General features: G+C 48.8%; 1 long non-coding RNA gene across 1 annotated transcript; it reads left to right on the forward strand.

Annotated features, from left to right (window-relative positions):
• Positions 1-8,346: 8,346 nt before the first annotated feature.
• Positions 8,347-16,505, forward strand: LOC144166109 (uncharacterized). The gene is made up of 3 exons (XR_013321576.1): positions 8,347-9,376; positions 9,602-9,953; positions 15,226-16,505. It is a non-coding gene; the product is annotated as an uncharacterized LOC144166109 (long non-coding RNA).
• The last annotated feature ends 5,536 nt before the right edge of the window (positions 16,506-22,041 follow it).

Raw genomic sequence — 22,041 nt, forward strand, 5'->3', positions numbered from 1 at the left:
AGGGACGCCATTATACTGCAGAAAGTTCTTGTCATTGATCATTTTAATAAAATGTACCCCAAAACTGTTCTCACATCAAGCTAAAGGCTCAAGGGGAAAGTGGGCAGTGCGAGCAGAGACTATCACTTTGTACAGCATGTCTGGGCATCCCAGAGAGTGGCGTGTTTCTGCTGACGTAGGGATTGAAACATTCTGGAAAAAGAAAAAAAAAAAAGGTCAAGAACCTTAGTTACATTTAATAGAGGTCCGAACTACAATCCTTGCCTGTATAATTTGCATAGGCAAACGCCACAGCCATGTCTTGGAGTGCTCCTTTGGCCTGCAACACCTCTGCCCTCATAGAGTTTGGAAAATTTGCGCTCCTTTTACCCTTTCTCAAAGTGGTGACCTTTTACGTCTTATCACGGGGTCACTATACAACTGCCACACTTTTCGTAGCATTTACATTTCCCCGTAATACTTGGCGTTCACCTTCTCGTGCACAGCATAACTGTGCCCATCAGCACAGAGCTTTTTCCTTTTGGCGTACAGTTTTCGTTAGCTTCATTTGAATTTCGCTGCCATCGTGTTCGCTTACTGGATTTTAACTTGATTGTCGTCCAGAAATCATTAAATACCTACTCCGACTTATTGCTCATGATCACGTGGTTCGGAACCTTGTCTTCCTCCAATATTTCTAGTCGTGTGGTTTGTTTGCTATTCCTACCCTGACCATGTGCACGACCGCTGGATGAGAGGCGTGCCGTGTGCCCCCAAAGCTGCGTGAGGGCGCCTAGTGCCCATCACTACCACCGCAGCGCTACCGTTTCGGGACTGGTTGCGGCGGTTGCGGGACGTGGTTCGTGTTCGGGCAAGTTTCGCGCACTCGTGGCGGTCGTGGTTTCGAAATGTGTGCTTATTACCGGCGTTATAGGCTTAAGAGAAGGCATTATTTCCCTGTGCTCATGTTATGCTTGTTACAAGCCTGGGATGATTAACGGCTGCCGAGCTTGTTTCGAACAAGACGGTAGTTGAAATTCCGTTCGCGCCAGCAGTATTACATGGTGTTACCCTCCTACTCTACTAGCATTGCTGTGTCTCGCATTGCCAGGCATGCTCTTTGTGTCGTGAGAACCGGCAGCGATTCGCGTTTTGGTAGCGTGCTGTGACTACATGAGAGTATGTAAAGGCACTATTTTGAATGTTTAAGAGAATACATGGCGTAACTTACGATTGTATACATTTTTCCTAGTGCACTAAATAAAACGCCCCCGTTAGACGCACAAGACTTGATTGTGCGTTGTTTGGTGAAACACAGTGACATTGCTTTGATAGTTATGTCGGAACTTTGCTTTTATTTTGACACCACAGTTGAAATATACACACAGAGCAACAATAGGGCCATTGTTAGTGTGCAACTATAAGCGTGGGAATGTCCTGCAGAACTTGCATCTGCGTATACAAACTCTACAAAATTGCCATGAGGAAATGCGTACACAGATAATAATCAATTTACAGTAGAACGCATAACTCCCATGTGTTTCCGCACTCATTCAGGGTAATGTACGTGCTTTATTTGGACCTCGCAGATCATCCTACGGCCCTTCACAAAGTTGAATGAAAAGCGATTCCACAAGACATCAAAGTCTCAGCACCTTTCATGAGAAGGGCTTTTGGGCTAGCTTTACAATCCAATCCTAGGTTGCATTGACATTTCTTACCCAGTTGCCCAGCAAAGGTTGTAGTAGATTTTTGAGAACTTTGGAAAGTGGGGTTGGCGTCATCCACGTTGCAGGTCAAAACGGAACACTGCGGGAAGTGCGGCAGGAATGCTGAAAGAAGAAGACTGCACAATTTACCGCTCTGTTTGAACTCTCGTGACTTCATGACCTTGCTAACAAATGTGCACATCAGCTTGCAGATGCTGATAATTTCAGTGGAAGGGTACTTCAGGTGACCATTATCCAGCCGCTCTATCATGCTGTAGAGTCCTGCAGTAGGGTTCTGCGCCTGCAGCAGAGCCTTGCATGCTTTGTTGCACTGCACCTTGGAATCGCAAATGGCAAAAACAAATACAAGCAGAATGGGAGTCAGCCTCACCACGAGTTAATGTTAGTGTTAATTGAGTTTTGCTACCAGCACTGAACTGAACTGCCCAACATAGTTTTGTGAAGCTTACGGCTGCACAGATTCAAATTGAACTGAAGGAACAGTAATGCCCAAACTAAGAAGAAAAGGTCGACAGGATTAGTCTGATCGCCACAAGAGAAGGACAAAATGATAGCGTGAGATTGAACAGAAATCAAAAACAAATTCCCAAGTCTGTCATCTTTACAGATGGTTTGAGCGTTGTGCGAGTGTTGTCACAGAGACCCAGAAAAACCACATTGTCAGTCTAGTTTTTAATGCCATAATGTCTGTATATGCTAAAAATTTTCAACTAATCCTGTGCTGGGTTCCAGGACATGCTGGAATCCCGGGGAATGAGACCGCGGATTAAATGGCCATCTCTGCTGCACATACGAACACAGTGGACGTAACAACAATACCCTACACCGACATCAAGCCACACATAAGACAACACCTTCGCAATACATGGCAAGCCAACTGGAGTACACAGACAGAGAAGAAGTTACACATCATAAAACCACACATACGACGATACACTACTGACCACACAACAGATTCACCGAAGTTGCCCTAGCTAGATTGCGGATATGCCACACACTCCCATCTGCTCACTGGATCTCCAAGACCCTTGTAGCAGGTGTGGGGAGGGCCTATCCGTAATTCACATTCTCATTACATGCAAAGCACTCAACACAACAAGACGCAAACACTTCCCTCAACTCTACAGACAACACATTCCACTACATCCAGCACTTTTTAGCAGATGATCCCGCGATTCCTCTACAACGCACCTTTATGTTTCTTTGCGACATCAAGTTTTCACACCTCATTTGCTATCACGCGTAGTTTTCTTAAACCTAATTTCATGCCACGCACAATCACAACCTGGCCTTTTACACCAGCCATCTGCATTGTCTTTTACTGATTTTACTTTTTGTTTTTGTTGAACGATTTCAGAGTTTACGTCTATATCCTTCATACATAACCACTGTTCTGGCGCTCTTTGTCCTAGTTGGCCTTGCGCCATAAACATCCAACCATCATCATCAGAATCAAAATTCCATACCTTTTCTTCGCAAGCCTGAACGATGTAGCCAGCCAAAAAGGCTAGTGGGAAAATCTCAGTCAGCTTTTGCTTTGGAAGAGTAATTCACGAACTCCAGCTCGTCTGCAAGCTCTCTCTCAAGGCCCATTCTACCACAGCAGGTCGGGCAGCAAGGTCGTCATCTTGAACTGCTAAACTGAGGGTTGTCCTGGTCTCTGAGCTGGAGGAGGCGTTCCCACTCTTTGCAGCGTGGAGGATGCCAACCTGGAAGGAGATGCGAAATGAGCTTTTCTTTTGTGCCAAGCCATCACCGTATTTCGTACCTTTAGTTCTCCACTGTGAACACTGCTGTCCTGGCATCTATTCGGTCATTGCTGCCATTGAATTGCCTCACACAGCTGAACGACGACTCTACAGGTTCACTGTTGAAGCTATGGGTCAATAAGTAGCAAAAGCTGGAATTCGAAAAAAAAAAGTCAGTTTTAAAATCTTGGTTCAAAAGGAAAGAGCAGAAAGTGTGATGAGAGAAGAAACTTACTTTGCATGGTCGAGAAGGTACTCAACTGTTGCGACTGTCGACCTTGTCATTAGCAGTGTCGCCTCGTACGTTTCGTTCGTCATCTTGTTTCTCAATGGGCCACCGGAGAGCTGGAGGTCCTCAAGACAGGTGATGAATTCTACCTCTAGCCATGAAAGCCGCTCGTCGTCTGACGTAGAGAATGGTTCTTGCCGTTGGCAAGCTCTCACAGAACTAATGTCATGAAGGGTGTATCACTTGGAAACCATCTTCATGAAAGCAATGGTGGGCAGGCTGTCCTGAAAATATTCAGCGTCTGACTGGCACTCTGTTTTGCTGAAGAATCGAAAGTGGCTATCACTTCAGCTGAGGTCTGTGTTGCTCTAGCTACTTTCATTTTATCCAGGTTCCCCATGAGCCCGCGTAAGGAATCTGGCTGGCTTCACAAGTAGCCAGGTTTGCATCTCGTAAACAGCTTCTTCAGGTACACACGACCTTGAATTAGCTGCCCTGCATCTAAAATCTCCTGTTCAAGGAAATTGCTGTGCAGATTTTTGATCAGGGAATTCGGGTCAAGCGAGAGAAAAAGTGAATCGCCTTCATGCATGGGATGTGAGGTACCACGTGCGCAAGTGTGTCCTCGCCTGAAAGGCTCTTGAAGTAGGAAACTTTCGTTTGGTGATTGTCGGTCACAACTCTCACTGCGTGAAACCCCGCTTCTTGAATGGCCTTCATCACTTTGATGGCCATGAAATAAAGCTGGTCGCCCTTCAAATATTGAGTCAAAATATAACCAACCGGAATGACATATCGGGTGGAGAGGCCTCTCAGAACGAAACACAACAATCGATTCGCAACTCCAGGGGTTGTTGCAGAGTATTCTTCCGGACCATCTTCAGAAGCCATGTCGACAAGGCCAAAAATTTTGTCGATTTGCCGATCGTAGATGACCTTCTGTTGAATCGACATTTCGTCTAATATGAGTGAGCAAAATTGCTCTTGTTCGAGGCTCAGCCCTTCCACTTCCACGCGGAGGCGTTCTATGATTACTTGATTCCGATTTCTCCTGCAGACTTGCCCACATACTTTTGTAGCGTCGAACGACAGGGCAGTGTGAAAAGGCCTCAGTATCGGACATGACCATACCCTTTGTTGGAGCATGCCTTCCAAAGGACGCATTCTCTGATGACGGTCTCACTGTACGTCGGCTTCTTCACATTGCAGCACGAAACTTGATTTTTAATGAACAAATCCTTCTTGTCGCCTTGTTCAGCGGCCTCCGGCACATACAGGAACTGCTGGATTTCTTTGCTGTCATCATAGTGTTGCAGGCACTCGGGCGCTTCATCGTGCTTTTGTCGTAGTGCTTGTAATGCTTGCTTGAGGCGAAAGAATTTCATCACGAAACGGTGAGTTGTTCTCTTCATGTTCTCCATCGTGCGCTGCGCTGAAAATCCAAGTCGGTTTGCTACATCCCGTCTACTAATGATGTAAACACGCCGCTGGTATCTGTCAGTGTCTTGACACAAGTCTACATTCATTTCGGAAGTTATGAGTTCTAAGTGGGTGGCAAGGTCCGAGTTCGTGCGACCACTTAATTCGCCATCTTCTGCTAATTCACCGGTCGCACATGGTGGAGCATCTCCCCGAGGCTGCTTCTTGGTGCGATATCTCTCCGTATGTGGGTCGGATAGATTGGAATTATTGTAGAAACGGCATTTGGCAACAACGCTCTGTATTTTGTTGTACTTTTGTAATCCTCATTCTTGAAACGAAGAGAGAATGCCAACGACCGGTCACTGGGCTCCCATCTCGCTGCTTTTCCCACGGTGCCTTGCCGGGAAATGTTGTTCAGCCTCACGGCCCGTCGTTCAGCGTCGCACAGGAACTCGTGGTAGCGGGTGCCAGGATCTTTTTTGGCGTTTCTTGTGCATAAAGACATGCAGCAGTTACGCAGCATTATGCCGCATACGCTGCATATGCACCACTTTTTCAGATATACGGTCCTGATGCTCACAATCCTGCTGAGAAAAGCAGTTGCACCGGTTGTTCCTTCAGTTGGCACAATAACTTGCCAAAGGAGGTTAAAAAAAAAAAACTTGTGGGATGGAGGTGGAGCCCTGCTGTTGATGCCTGCGCCCGCCATATTGCTCCACGAAAAAAACACGTGGGGTGGCCGTGTGGGCCTGCACGGCAGTACGACAGTTTTTGTGAATTTTGTCAATGCGGGGTCGCGTTAACAAGCTTCCGATGTAGAGAATCTACGACGACAAAAAAATCTCGGCAAAACCAGTGGACCTGTTTCCAGTACCAGTCTTCCTAGCAGACACCACGGCGCACCTAAACTGGCAGTAAGGCATGCCCCCCTAAATGTTCAGCTTTCGGGGAACTCGTGCACGAAACTTTCTGGTCCTGCAGTCCCTCGCGCACCCACCCGTCTCTTGTGCCTTTCACATGAGTGTCACGGTAGCAGGCACGTGCTTGCGTGACAATTCTGCAGTGGCCGAAGCTTGCCCCTTTCCTTTGAAAGCCTTTTTTGTGTGCACGTACGAACCAACATCAACTGGAATGTGGTACAAGCTCACTGCGAACTGTCTGAAAACAGGAAATGAAAGTGGGCAACCCTAGGAAGCATAGCTGCTCCCTGAGAAGCAAGCTGAGGGGGCACTTTTTGTTTATTTCGCCCGAGGTACTGCCAAGAATGGCGGACTAGCAGCCTGCACATGCGCAGATTGATACTGGAAAAAGATTCATCACACCAACTGCCCTGCTTCATCTTAAGTGGGGGAGACACTGCTCTTAAAACAGCTTCCTCTAATTGTTAAGTAAACTCCGCGAAACTTGTCAGTCTTGCTGGTTCTTTCCCACTGATTTAAAATGTGGCACTATTTTTTGAGTCAGTAAATTAGCTACCAAGAAAATTAGACATAATTAGCCATTTTTGGAGGAACAATATACAGAACAGGGCTGGTCATAAAACTGTAATCTTTATATTTTCAAATACTATGAACCCTGGTAAGTGCAATAAGAGAATCGCTTTTTTGGTGCACTGCTTAAAACTAATTTTAGAGCTCTTTAAACTTTGGTGGCACCAGTGGCAAGGGACCATTTCGAACACCCATTTCAAACACCAAAGTTTAATGAGCTGTAAAGTTAGTTTTAAGCAGTGCACAAAAAAAAGGGGATTCTCTTATTGCACCCACCAGGGTTCATAGTGTTCGAAAATATAAAGATTACAGTTTTATGACCAGCCCTGTTCTGTATATTGTTCCTCCAAAAATGGCTAATTATGTCTAATTTTCTTGGTAGCTAATTTACTGACTCAAAAAATAGTGCCACATTTGAAATCAGTGGGAAAGAACCAGCAAAACTGACAAGTTTCGCGGAGTTTACTTAACAATTAGAGGAAGCTATAAAAAGAGCCATGTCCCCCCTTAAAGGGGCACTGACACAAAATTTTGAAGGCGAGATAACTTCGGAGATAGATTGGTGGGGACACATATACATCGTCTGCAAAATATCAGCGGCGAATACAGCCTAGAACATATTTAAAATCAATTTTGAAGTGTGCGAAACGCAACCGAGCAGCCAGCAGAGGACCACGCGCAATTGTAAATAAACAACATCCAAACACGTCACGAGTTTGTGTTTGCCGCTTCCGCCCTACCGGCGTTTTTTGCCGGTTCGCCCGGCTCGCCGCTCCAATCGGAGGGCCGGAGGGCGGAGCTTCTGCTCTCGAGAACGAACGACCCGATCGTTGGCGGCGGAGGCGCCGTGATTTCGTCAGCTAATCGGGCAGCTGGCCGCGACCAAAGTTCTACAGCGATTCCAGGCACTCTGTTTCTATTACTGTTTATTACCATTGGATGCGAAAACGTGCCGGAGGCACGAAAAGCTCACTGAGCTAGCCGCACGGTCGCTGTGCAGGCGGCGGCCACGGCCGCGAAGTGGCCCAGGCCGGCGCAGGTAGCTCGAGTGATAGCTTGTTACCGCTGCACGAAATTGTCCCCAAGTCCCGACCATGGTGGCTTACATGAGAAAGGAGTTAATGATGCGATGGCGGGTTGCATTAAAAATTGTCATCTGCACCGCTTACGAGAGCGGCACTCGAATATCCGCCGCAGTGCTGAGCCGAACACATCTGTAGGCGGACCTGTAGGCAGACCGGCCGGCAGCTCCCAGCGCGCGTCTTGCCACCCACCGTCTCGAGCGTCGCGCGTCGTTCTTTAGCCGCGGTAGCATTTGCACTCGCAGCGCCTGCGTCACATCCACGGTCGCTTTTTAATTAAGCGCCTCACGAGATCAGTACGTGGGGGCATTCGCAGAAACTGCCGTCGATGCGGATTCGACAGTGCTACGGCGGCTCTGCTCTGTGATATCCCTCCGACGGTCACGTGGTCAACTTTGTTCACACAAAATCCACAAAATCCATCGTTTCGCGGCACTCGCTGAAACCGAAACTGCGACTGGCCGCATTGAAAATGCCTCTAATTAAACAACCGTCGCACGCTGAAGCAAATGAGGTTTCTACAGGTTATAAGTAGGTCACTAGCTACTTATCGCAACAAAAAAAACAAGATGCAAAATTTTTGTGTCAGTGCCCCTTTAAAGTGTCATTGCAGAAGCTCGCTCAACGCGGTGTCGGTGTGGGCTCGTCCCGCTTCGTCACGAAACACGTCCCTGAACGTTGGTGTCGCGAGGCAGTCTAGCAGCGGCAGACATAAACAGTGTGACTCACGCCTTTTTAGAGGAATAAGTGTGCCCAGAACTTTGAAAAGATTAGTGCTACATGGATAGACGGGGGGTTTCCAATGGTGAAAGTCAGGCCAGAGCAGAAGTAGTGAGCCCACCAAATGAATGAATGAATGAATGAATGAATGAATGAATGAATGAATTTATTGTTCCTATGGAGAGGGAAGTCCACCAGCAGGCGTAGTTTGTCTCCCCTAAAGGTGGACACCGGAACGCGTGCTGGTGTGGGGGTGTGGGAACACAGGCTGACGGGAAGGGGAGAACAAGAAATACGGGGAGAGGATGTATGTATAGGGACTACACACTAGGGAAACACAAACAAAAACAACCACAACAAGCAGTTGGGGGACGATACATTTGTACGTATATAGAGGACCAGGTTCAGGCCAAGGTTTACGCCTACCAGCTTGGCCGTGGCGCAGGATGCGGCGTCGTGCAGCTGGGCCTGCCTGGTGGCCTCCCCCAGCACTGCTGCCCCGCTGCTGCATGGAGCAGTCGGTGTAGGCTGTGGTGCGGCCCTCCAAGGACGACGGCCTGGGTCCGCTGCAGCCGCCCGCAGTGCGACGTCCGCCGCCTGCTGCGCAGGCCTAGGATCTCCATGTGCACCTCGGCCACCAGAGCAGGGGCGCGGCTGGCTGGGGTGCCCGCATGAGCCTCATGCACGAGTGGCGGCGTGTGCAGCCGCTGCAGCAGAGGGCTGCAACCCTCATCCCACCGCAGCCAGTCAGTGTGACCCAGGGTGCGCTGCTCTGGCTTGTGCAGAGTGACCAGTGTTAGCACGTACATGAGTGCCCCACGGCCGAGGCATTGTACAGCTGCAGGGCCATCCGCTACGAGCAGCCGCAGTCCCGGGTGGCCACCTTCTTCAGGGCTGTGGTGGCCATCTAGGCCCTGGCTCAGAGCTCCTTGGTGGCCTGGTGGAAGTTGACGCGGTGGTCCAGTGTGAGCCCCAGGTACAGTCTAGCCCACTTGTAACAAACACACCGGGAAGCAGAAATCAACGCGTTATATCCATTTTTCACTATATCTGGACATAAAATATATGTATACAAAAGGTAGCGGGGAACGAATATTTGTTCTTTATAGCCGGGAATTTTTTAAGACCGGGTTCGCTATAAGTGGGCTGTACTGTAGAATGCCCAGGTTTTCTAGCTGAGCTCCTTGCCATCAATGTGCAGGCACCTGTCCATGCGACGGGACTGGGTGTTCGGGTGCGCCAGCATCACCTCCGTCTTGCTGGCCAACAGCTGCAGGGCGACGCTGGCCAGCTTGGCCCGCACCGGACCCAGGGCCGCCTGCAGCTGTAGCACGACACCTTGATGGCCCCTTTGGGGCCCAGTGCCTCTGGGCCACGTCGATGGTGTACACAGACGGACACCCTGTGTGCCCCACCTCTAGGCAGGCAGTCTTGCAGTGCTACCATTACCAGGTTGAAGAGGAAGTGGCTGTTGATGACTCAGCCCTGCGGGGTACCACATCTGCGGCCACCACCGATGCCTCGATGAAGCCCCGCAGCTTCTGTGAAAAAAGGTGCGAAGCATATTACGGCATCCTAGACTATCCGGCAGTGCCATCGTAAGCTGTGAATCTGGGGGAGGACTACAGAGAGATTTGTTAAGGCAGTTCTATCTGTACAATGAACAAAACAAAAAAAATTGTAGAGACAAACTTTGCACATCCCAAAAATTTAAAAAGCACGCCGGAAGTACAAGACAAATGCTACAAAGTTTGTTGAATAAGACAAACCTCCTGTGGAGACAAGCTTTGCTAGTTACGTAGCATTGGGGAAATTAAAAACATACCGCGAAAAGGCTGGGAAAAACAATCTTGATAAGATGCCCTTATAAAATGACGTTTGGTAAACGGGGATGGTTTTCTTTCTTTACATTTTTACAGAAGCATGCATGCAATCACAGCTACGCTGTCTGCTTAACGTCCTCAAAAAAGGTACCCGAGCTTGTTGCGAACACAGGTCTGTTGCACGCCTTGTTGCACTTGTTGACTGTATCATTTTGTTCTTCAGTGCCTGCCTCATGTGGTATGCTCCAAACATCGGACAGTGTGCGTTTGTGTTTTTGCTGCTGCAGTTTATCGATGTGCCAATTTGTTTTCTTCCCCAGCAGTTAGGTGTGTGTTTCCCAAAGCTGTCAAAGCATCAGTTCCCTCGCTTCTCTTGAAGGGGCATGAACTTCCTGCACAGATGTGTGTGCAGCCTAAAGCTGTGCAGGCCTGGCTCCTGTCATGACAGTGCCGCCCAAAATTCTTTCGGTCACGTTATCAAAACCGGGGCCTACAGCCATGCAATATCAGTCTCTAGAATTCCTTACCTTTTCTAATGTAGGTGAAAAACAATAACACCCGTGCGTTCCAGATTGCAGCGCCAGTTAAAGATCTCCAAATGTTCAAAAGTAATCCGGAGCCCTCTGCCATGGCGCACCTCATTACCTGTGTAGCGCAGGTGCGTTAAATCTCGTAGTCAATCAAAATCAATTAGAACTCCTTAGAGCCCTGCCAAGGCGCCAGAACAGCAGCAGTACAAAAACAGACCGAATGTTTTATAATAGAATACAGTCGAACACGGATATATCGAACACGGGTATATCGAATTATTGTCTATATCGAACTCATAAATTATCCCCTTGAAATTTCTGTGTAAAAGTATAGGAATTCGTACGTTTATATCGAACCGTATTTTTCCCAACATTGGGTATATCGAACGCCGCGCGAGCTGGAAGGTGCTCTTCGGCGGTCGCTGCACCCCCGATTGAGGTTGAGGAGGATGTGGAGGAATGCGTGGGCATGGCGAAGACTGGCTCGCGGGACTAATTCCCCCTACCGGAACGAATTCGCGCTTGCCCAGTCGGGCCTCGCTACCGGCCGCCGTAGCGTTAGCGGACGGAGCCCGGTATGCTAAATCTCTCTAGGCACACAAGCCCGAACGCTCGGAAAATGTGACAGTGCGAGGTAGGGATGCCCCGGCTGCACACGTCCTTTTCTTTTTCTTTTTCTTTTTTTTTTTCGCGGCTGCGTACGTTCCTTGGCTTGCCGAAAGAGAGTTTTTTTTTCTCTCTCTCTCTGGGTCTGTCTTCCCCTGATGTCGTCTCGGGAAAGGGAAGAGGGAACGAAGGCTCTGGCGGCCTCCTCCTTCTTTTGCATTTTGCTGCTGTTGCTGCTGTTTGGCGAGTTGTCCCGAACCTTTTGGAGATCACTGTTTCTCTGGGAGATGACCATCGCGAGCACTTTGTTGGAGTCCGTTCAGAGAGCCTTGGAATTGTTACCTTCAAAGTTATTGTGGTACGTGCGCGCTGTTCTTCTTTTGCGTGCGTGTTGTGCATGGTGTGCGAAGGCGCAGCGTACTGCTGGAATTTCCTAGTTGTGCAGCCTCGAGAAGATCGAGACCAGCGTCTTTGATTTCATTTCCTGGACGAAGAAGCAGGCTAAGATCAGCGATTTTTTTTTCACGGAAATAAAGCGTCCTGTTGCGTCGTGAGTGCGGAATTAGTTGTCATTCTTGAATGCGACGATCGGTAAGTGATCGTCCGCCATAAGTGAGGTCTCAGAGCCCATATTTTTTATATCGAATTTTTCATATATCAAACTAATTCGCGATCCCCTTGGAGTTCGATATATCCGTGTTCGACTGTATCATGTTGCCTGGGTGGGAAGGAAAATTTGTTTATTTGTGTGTGCATTTCAGCTCGTCAACGTATCGCAACCAGCGCGTCATTAACTGTGTAGAACTACTACTCATTATTTTGTTGATTAGGTGTCGTGAGGAGTAGAACAAGAATGTGGGGTCGACTCCTACTTGGCGCGGTGGCTCAGTTGCTAAGGCATTCTGTTGCTGAGCACGAGGACACGGGTTCGACTCCCCGCTGCGGCGGCCGCTTTTCTCATAAACGTGAAAAGAAAAAAAAAACTCCCACGTGTATAAGATTTCAGCGCACGTTAGAGATCCCCAGATGCTGAAAATTAATCCGGAGCCCTCCACTATGGCGCGCCTCATCGCCTGCATTCCATCGGCGTGTTAAAATCTACAATCAATCAATCAAGAGGCCTCTTCTCAATGATCATGATCCATCAATTGATTTGATTGTGAGGCTTAATGTGCTGACAGATGATGATGGCCTCATGGGTGATGCCACAGCATGCCTCATGGGTGATGAGGCATGTAGGCTCCAGATTAATTTTTACCACCTGGGCATGTATAACGTGCGCCGAAATCTTGTACACACGGGCATTCTTGCTTTTTATTGAACAAAATGGCATTTTGAATGCTGTGAATGTCGGGCAGACCTTTTTTGGAGTGTTGGGCTCAGAATTAAACATTGAAATTATAGTGACGTGTGCCGCTTTCATTCTATGCAGCATTGAAGTTTGTCAACAACAGCGTGAGTGGGCGCCAAACGTGGCTGTGGGCTAGATTAAAATGCTCACAATGTGAACAATGGCCTTTTCATAGCAAGGTTGGATGCAAATTCTCATAACTTATTCCTACGGGACATACACAACCAGTCTCCATGATGGGCAGCATGTACTGATTTTTATTTACATTCGGAAAAGTTTGCCTGTCCTGATTGCCCATCGAAAAACAATTGCTCAAATTTTTTACTTTTTGATGTGCAGTAGGCCTGATGAACATGAATAACATCTTAGTATGTCAGCGAGTGCAATAATCATTTCCTGGCGAGAAAAAACACTGCCTTAATTAGAGTGGGGCTGACAAACAAAGATTCCTCTGTCATAGGAATTGGTAAAATACGAAAGTGAAATGTGCAGCGAAATCTGCAGCTGAGCATGATTCGCGGGTCGGTGGCTGTCTTGTGGGTGTGCTTGGCGAGCGACGTCCTGATGGCGGGTCGCTTCGACAAAGGTGTACTCGCGTCATCTCCGCGACGGATATGATGTCACTGAAATCTTTGTGTATCCCGGCATAAAACACTTTCATGTTAAAAAAAATGTCTGCGTATCTGCTCCTTTTGTTGCAAATGTTGACGGAAGAGGATAGTTGACTGGCACCCCTGCCAAGTAAAGGCCTCCCTTCTCTTTCCTGGTCAACTCTCGTGCTGTTACTCTCCCATCTCATTCCTCCCAGGATAGCACGCCAGAGGTTTGCTCAAGTCAGTTTAAATTTACCGCGTTCGACTGCTCTAAGTCGGGTGCCTCGATACCAGCGCTGCCGTACGGTGGAGATACATGTGAATCTAGGCACCTTACTACAATGTTTACAGTCAAACCCCGCGATAACGAAATCTGACAAGTACGAAATTCCCGTCGCAACAAAATATTTTAGGATCCCCGGCGAACGTCTATAGATGCCAATGTATATCATATCTCACGGCAACGAAATGTTTTTGGAAATCAATCCCGCGTTGACGAAATTTGCTGCAAGTTCGGCCGGCACTATACCTACGCATTTGAGGCTAACAGTGACCAAAACGTGCTCAAATTCCTTTTTTTCGGACTCCAAGTGCATAAACTTTTGCCAAAGCGCGCTTGCATGGCCGTTGCCATGTTTGTTTACTAAAGGCCATGCAGCAGGTGGTCGTGGAGGCAACCTCGCAGCAACACCACCAGGGGGCGACACATGGTGACTCATGGTGCGGCCGTATGGCTTTGGCTTGGGCTATGCTAGCTTGCTACCACTGAGCAGCACGCACGCATTTGTTGTGTGTGCGGCGATCGGCGTGTTTGCTCTCAGTAAGATGCCTCTGCCAGGCCAAAAGCGGAAGTTTTTATAGCTACAAGATAAGGCCCAAGTCAGTGGCCGAAGTGGAGAAAGGGTGGATAGCGATGACGAGTTTAGAACTGCCGGAACCTAGTTTTACCATTTTGAAAAGCAAGGCCGTCACATTTTAATGGCACAAGTGCGCAAAAAGGAGAAAAACATGCAGAGAAGGCGAACCTGCGGGTTGTTTTGGATGCATATGATACGATCCGGTCGTTCTTAGGCACACACGACGACTAGCAGTGAAGCACTCACTGTAGTGTGAGAACTGGGATGGGAAGTTGCTGCAAGGTAAGGCTCGCAAAGTAATTATAACCAACTTTCGGAAATAAATTTTGGCTTGTGGCCAATTTTCCTGTCGTTTATGTTTCATTCTCGCAGCAATGAAATTACCGCAAAAGCGAATTTTTTGGCTTTCCTCGGCGGTTTCGTTATTGCGGGGTTCAACTGTATATAACGACTTTGCCCTAGTCCATGTGCATTCCAAGTGGAACGTGGTACCTATCTGGTGGAAACTTTCATTGTGTTTGCCGTTTAATATTTTTTCAAATGTCGCCAGGAGCTGTTGTGGCGTGGGTGACAGCAGGCGACGGAATTAATTTTTTTCTGCGGTGGATGTAGTATTTCATTTGCCATCGCAAAAATCAAGCATCCATGAATTTCTTTATAAAGGAACTCTGCAAATATCATTTATGCATTGATTTTCTGCCGTATATTTGCGTACTCTCTTGTACTTGTTCAACAATGGTAACAAGTAATTAGTATGAACATTTCCTCTGTACTTAGACATTTAGATTTGGCTGTGGGTATATAAGACTATTGCGGAGATTCATTTTCACTTTGGCGAGGTGGCCGAATCGACTCACAGACACACACAGAGAGACAGACCAAAATTCTCGCGTTTAAGTAGCCCAAAGAAAGGCTATCGTCTTTAAGACCCAGTGAAGACACTTGAAACTGCCTACGTGTAGTGGTAGAACAGCATTATAGTTTCGTGTGTGCAGTGTTTTTGGGTGACGTTCGAGCATGTATTAAAGCTTGGGCTGGTCTTGTGTCCCCCACCATCTCCCTCAGTGCCAAGAGGTGCAGCAGGGGCTACAACGCCGGGAGGGAGTGCGGCAGTGTGCTATGCCAAGTGCTGCTCCCCTGGGTGCTGATGACGGCTGCGTCGAAGGAGGACGCATTGGCAGGTGTGCGAAGCTCCTGCTGGAGGAGTCGCCGCTTTGACAGATGGGTGAAAGCTCTGCTCCTTCACATGGCTCTGCACATGCCCAGGCTTTGCCTATCAACACACACACACACACACTCCTTTTCTTGGTGTTCTTTTTCTGAGGCAGTGTGGGCACTCTGTGATGTAGCAGTCTTAGTTGTCCACAGCAGCATATCAAGCTCTGAGGAAGCTATTTTTTTTTTCTGAAGCTTGCAACCTGGTTATCATAGCATGCACCTGCTAGCATTATGCAAACATGCGTAATATTGCTTGATTATTAAGGTTTCTGCAGAATGTAGCTACCGTATAAATGCATGCAAAGGCGGCACTTTTTCTTGAAGAAATGAGGGCCAATTTTCAGGGTGCGGCCCATACATGCGACATGCATTTTTTTGAAAGTAAAAAGAACATACCAGCTACCGAACGAGGAGCGTTTATTGCAGCTCACAGCATATGTGCTTAATCGTCGTCACTCAACGAGTCCTCAGACTCGGAGTCCGAGATGGTGTGTTGCGGAGCATCGTCCTCCCACAAGCAGTCATCTTCAGCACCATCCATGCTGTTGGCTATACCGGTGACCTTAAAGCTTCGGGATACAACATCCGCTGGCGCAACGTGGTCCTTCGCCAATAGGAGAGCCCCTTCCTTTTCGGAAATATTTGCACCCAGCCAGCACTAGCCTTGAAAGTCCCAGCCAGTATGTTCTTCGCACATGCCAAGGCTCATGCCTTCACACACAGCATGTCTGTTGTGAGTGCAAAACCATTGTTCCGCAGTTCAGTCACATAGCGGAACAAGTCTTCTTCCAGTTCCAGAAACTTGCACAGCTTTCCTCGGAAAGCACGCTTTTTGCTGTTGGTGTTTTCCAAAGCTTCCTTTTCTTCCTTTTCCAAAGCTTCCATCGTTGAACACACTTTTCGTCAACGTCTAATTTCCTGCCGGTGGCTTGTTTCCTGTGCTCGACCAGCCGTGTAGCTATTCAGGGGCTTGCCCATCGTGCCACAACGTAAACGCTCCTAGAAGGCAAGCAAACATGAGAGACAACACGGCGTGCGCCATCTATCGACAACGCTTAGAAGCTTGCATGCGCGCGCCTTTTGAATACAAATGGGTCCATCTTGGAAGGACGTCCATCCGTCAGTGCTAGGGATTAGCACGGCGTCCCCTTCTCAAATTGATTGCGCAACCCGCTTAGCACTTTTTCCTTTTCTTTAGTGTAAAGATCTGGAACAACAGTTCGGGAAAATGTGGTTCTTGACGGTACTTTGTACTCTGGTACGGCGGCATGCATTAACACCGAAAACCCTTGCTCTTCAAGGAGTGAGTATGAAAACAGCGCAGTTGCAGCAAATTGAGCAACCGTTTTTGTGAGCATCTTAGCCCGCTGGCTGTCATTACTTAACAGAGGCTTGAAGTGGGGGGGGAGTGCTTGCAGAACTCACGTTTGACCTTTTGTTGTCTGCCGATTTCTTAGTGCTGTCAGCACACTCAGAAGCACGGATCTTCTCGTACTCCTTAAATGGTCCCGGGTGAAGCCGCAAGGGATTCACAAGGGTTTTGGTGGTCTCCGTTGGTGTTTTCAAACACGTCTTACATGTGCAACACTTCACAGTCTGAACAGAATGATCGAAGAAGTTCCATATTGCACCGCGAGAACTTCGCGGAGGAGTCCCGTCTATGTTCCCAGTGTGCACAGATCAAATGTTGAAAGCATGAAATTTGATGAGAGCCAGAATACACTGCAAATGCGCGAAACGGGCGAAATGCGAAGAGAGAAAGCCAAAAGCTTCCCGTGTTGCCAGACTAGCAACGTCGCCAGAATAGACGCCGCGACGGGTTCGACTCGGTGACAATGGCGACGACAGGCTCCAAAGGGCCAGGATGAACGAGGGGGTTTATTGGCCGAGTGGTACAGCGCATAATGAACGCCAAGACAGGTTTAACAACTGCACTGTACCGACGCACGTCTCAAGGCCTCGCCCCAAGGGGCGGCCATGGCCAAGGTTGCATGTCGGCCACTCGCAAGGTAAGACGAACAGCGTCCCGGTTATCCGGCTCCAATCTCCTCAATCTCCCATCTCGCCTATCCGTGGGGCAAGAGAGCCAACAGAGCGGCCAAATGCGCATGCCAAAAGGTGCACGGGGAAAGGAGGCAGGTTGCTGGGCGTGGAGGAGCGGCAGCGGGGCGGTTGGTGCCCGTGGGTGCGTTGGCCCACGAGGTGCCGTCACGTGCGCGGGAAAGCACGCAAGTTTGAAGGCTACTCTCGCAGGAAGAGTAAAAGGGGATCAAACGGATCCCCACATCCTCCCCTCCTCAAGACCGAGCTCGGTCTGAACGGACCGGGCAACTCAGCCGCCAAAAGGCAGGAACAGGCAAGGAGGGGAAAGGGGGTATGCATGCGTACTTTATTGGGGCTGCGAGGCCTGGGGCACCATAATGACGTCTTCAAGCTCCACAGCAGCGGAGGCGGGCATAGCGAAGACTCGTGCTACGATGGCTGCGGCGAAGGCCTCAATGGCGAGGGCGTGGACCTCTGCCTCCATCTGGACCAGCGGGAGCTCGGGAGTCAGCATTCTGACCGGGCGCGGCTGGGAACACAATTAAGTATGCCACTTGCCACACTCAAAACAGCCCATTTATTAAGCAATAAAGCTACTAAAGCTATTTGCCTACTTCGCAAAGAAAGCGGTGATTTTTTTTGGAACGTTCATTTTGGCGGCGTCAGCGAGCACAATATTCTCTACACGAGAGTTTGAGTCCGTGTCCTTCAATCTCAAAAGCAATATCGGCTGAGAACATCGACTGCTGAAAGCGCTTCATTAAGGGGGGACGCGGCTTTCAACTTCACAAAAATGGCCAAAACATCGTTTTTTTGAAAGCCACATATTCGGCTTCTATGTTTCCTATTCTGTGCATCTGCAAAGTTTTTCCGCTGAAAAGCGTCACAAAGTGGCGAAAAAACGGCAATTTTCGGAGCGCTGTATCTCCGCCGCGATGTCACCGAGCGCGACCATTTCGATATCGTTAGATCGGCCGAGCGTTCGTCTTTCTGGTTCCGCTCGTCTCTTTTATTCATTCACAAATAGCCGTTCATTCACAAATGCACGAACGGCAGAAAAGAAACGACGCACAAACGAAGCTAGAAATAGATGCTGAAGCGCTATTCGTCCTCCGGTCGGGGCGGGCTTAGACGACCCTCCTGATTGGGTGTCAAGGTGCATAAGCAAGATGGCGGTCGCCTGAACTGCGTAGCATGGGCGGTTTGAGTTTATTTTCGCTGCTTCGCTCGGCCAAGTTTGTGTTCAGTCTGTAATATTAAACACGGACGTTGTCGCGATGGGAAGGCCTGAGATCACGGGCCAGATTACGGGAAGTTGTGTGGCTCGAAAGGCGGAGGTCATCGAACGCTTCGTGGTGCGCATGACTCTACCGTCGCCGGACCGCGGAGGGTGACGCGGTGTGTGCGCTTGCGATAGCGGTTCGTGAAGTGAACTTTTAGTCGGATTTGCGATGTTTACACGCTTAGTTATTGCTGTGTTTTGACTGTGGGCTCGCTAGCCTTGGGAAAGAAACGGTCGACGCATCAAACGCTGCGGCGCGCACGGCATAGCCGATGCGCATTGGAGCATGACATGTCTGCGCAACCGGTTACTGTTGAACGCCAGTAGTTGTAATTAATGCCTGCGACGTTAGATTTAATCTTAAAAGAGACCTGACAAGCCATATCAGGGATAATCAAAGTACGATATGTCGCGGTAAGCGTGCGCTGCGATGCGCGCGAGCCATATCGCCTTTCTTGCGCAACATTTCCCGTGCACTTTTAATAATCATGCAAACAGGTTTGAAATAGGAATAAAAATATGTTCTCTGCGTTAAAAAAATTCCCTCGCACTTCCCCGAGGGGGAGAGTGTGTAAGTGCGAATGCACGGTTGTTGATTGCGCGATTACGGTGGATATCGTGATCTTGGAGTGGAGAGGAGGCGCCCAACACCCGCAGTCACTGAGCGGAGAGAGGAGGAGGAGAGTAGCGCCCGCCGTTACGGCGAGGGCTACACGAGCGCCCTCACGCGTTGGAATGTGGAGCGCCTGCTACGCGAGCGAGAGCTCTCCCGCCCGAAGTGGAGAGGAGGCGCCCAACACCCGCAGTCACTGAGCGGAGAGAGGAGGAGGAGAGTAGCGCGTGCCCATCTCCCCCCGCTGCTAGGGAAGACGAGGAGCGCGCGCACCTGCAGCTGTTGCTATGCGGACGACGGCGGCGGACGATTCAGGCTCGCTTAAGAAGTGCATCACTTAAAATTTACCCTACTGTCGCAGCATTTAACAGTGATTTTTTCAAGGAAATTATTGATACCAATGCATATAATCTATGGGGTAGGGCATACTGACTGTGCTGTGAGAAATATTAGATGCCTTGAACGTCAAAAGTAATGAAAAAAAAAAAAAAAAAACCCTTCCATCAAAGTTGGAGTTATGCACAATATTATGCCAATCTTCAAAGTAGCTCATTTGCATCCTTGTGGTATGCAAACTTTTGGCAATGAACACCTGCACGTATGAGTACTAAGTTGCTGCACCAGGCAAAGTAATAAAGTCGAACCTCAATATAACAAAGTAGTACTTTCCGGAAAAAAATTCGTTCTATCGCGAACTTCGTTGCATCAATATTTTTGCCTTTCAGTGACACAAATGATGTAATCATGAAGATATTGATTTTACAAATCATTTTAGACAAAACTATTAACGAACCGACCGGCGAGCGTTGTATAGGGAAGTTATTTCGAAATCTTGACTGATGGTTCGAGGTAAAAGAGGCCGCGAAACGCGCACCATGGTAGAGTCCCGGAATGCCAGCCTTTCTGAAGCAGTTGACGACGATGTCCTTGTTCGTTGACTGCCATGATGCAGACAACATTTCAATGGCCATAAACACGTCAATCTTGGTGTCGCGTTCATGCTGCATGTTGAGCAGAATCCTTTGGATGATGCGCTTCTTGTACGCACACTTAACACTGTTGATCACACCTTGATCCAACGGCTGGATCAGCGAAGTGCAGTGTGCGGGAAAATATTCCAGCTCGACATTAGAGAGCTGCATGTCAACATGGTGAGCCGAGCAGTTGTCTAAAAGCAGGCAGATTTTCCGGTTCTGCTGCACCATATCTTCGTCCAGCTCCTCAAGCCAGTCGCTGAATAAGGCTCGCGTCATCCAGGCCTTCGCGTTGCTCGGAAGCAACGCGGCCGTCCACTCATTCCTAGCACAAGCGGCTTCCATTTGTCGCTGCCATCCATGTTGGCGCACAACAACACGGTCAGCCATTGCTTGGATTGCTTTCCGCCGTGGCAGCATTCGTTCTTGAGGCCCAGGGTCCTCTTGGGCAGAAGACGATAGAACAAGGCCGTCTCGTCGGCTTAGTAGATGTTGCGGCGGTCATACGGGGCGAGAATGCCAGGAACGCGGTCATGAAGCCAGTCTGTGGCTCCAACTGCATTTGCCTCTGCGCATTCCCCGCTGATCACTTTGCCAACGATATTGTGCCGCGCTTCCACAGGGTTGTTCCTCGTAGTGCGCTCGATTTTTCTGCGCCAAAATTGCAAATTTGATTTGTTGGCCGGTTTACCCTACCATACCCCCTTAAGGGGACACGCGGGTTGAAAAAACGTGATTTTTTCGAGATATTCCGATTTTTTGTTTTTGCTTGCATTATCATTTTTGACTATCCTTCCTTCACGCGTAAAAAAAATGAAACGAAATACGAATAAGAACTTGGGGAAAAATGTGTCGGAATGACTCGCGGTGACCCAAGAAATCGCGCAATCAAGCCGAATTTCGGCCGTGTTTGAGAATTTTTTTCGCACAGCAGTGTGGCCCGCCGCCATTTCAGTCACTTCAGAGAGGTAGATCAAGCCTTCTCTTGATTGAGCCGCTCGCCAGCTTCGTATCTCCGCATAAAAAAAAAAAATTCTTCCTGCTTGTTTTGCGAGCTCCTACTGGGTATTTAAATCACGTGACGCAAAATCGGAACCGCCATTGGCTCTTACCGCTTGTGAGTCGCCATCGCCTGCATCGTTCCGTTCGCTACTTCGCGCTATCTTTTCTATTTTTTTTATCGTGTGTTTTTGATCATGAACGGTGGGAAAAGCGTGACTTTTGTCGATAAGGCCATTCTTATGCGGCCCATAAAATTCAGTTTCAGCACTCGCACTACAGAGAAGCAAAAGAACCTACCAGCCCTGGTGGCTGTAGTAGTCAGCTGCTGACCCTTTCGGAAATGAGATGGGAAAGTGGTACCCATTTTGGGCACTACCTGCTTGGGGGAAGCCTGTGACTCTATGGGATTCATGCATATGTGCAGCCATTCCATCTGGATGAAACATCCCCACCCGGTCATCTTCAGGAATGTTGATTTCCGCAGCACAGAACTCCGTGAACAATGCATTCACCGTTGACCTCCGACGCTCTGTCGCCCCGATTCTGAGACTGGTCAGCACGGACCCCCACATGCCGAGAAGTTGTTCGCCCGATACTGAACAAGTGGGCGATCGTCCTGTCATCGGCATAACAACGCAGGTTGTAGAGGCCACGGCCACGCGTTTTTCAATGGAGATTGGGTTCTTCATTGAGGTTGTTTGGGGCTCCTGGGTAGGTTGGCAGGACTCGATTAAGTACCTGAGTGTAAC

Source organism: Haemaphysalis longicornis, unplaced genomic scaffold (assembly GCF_048455015.1).
Source record: "Haemaphysalis longicornis isolate Haplotype H1 unplaced genomic scaffold, Haemaphysalis longicornis Haplotype H1 scaffold_16, whole genome shotgun sequence".
NCBI classification, from domain to species: Eukaryota; Metazoa; Arthropoda; class Arachnida; order Ixodida; family Ixodidae; genus Haemaphysalis; species Haemaphysalis longicornis.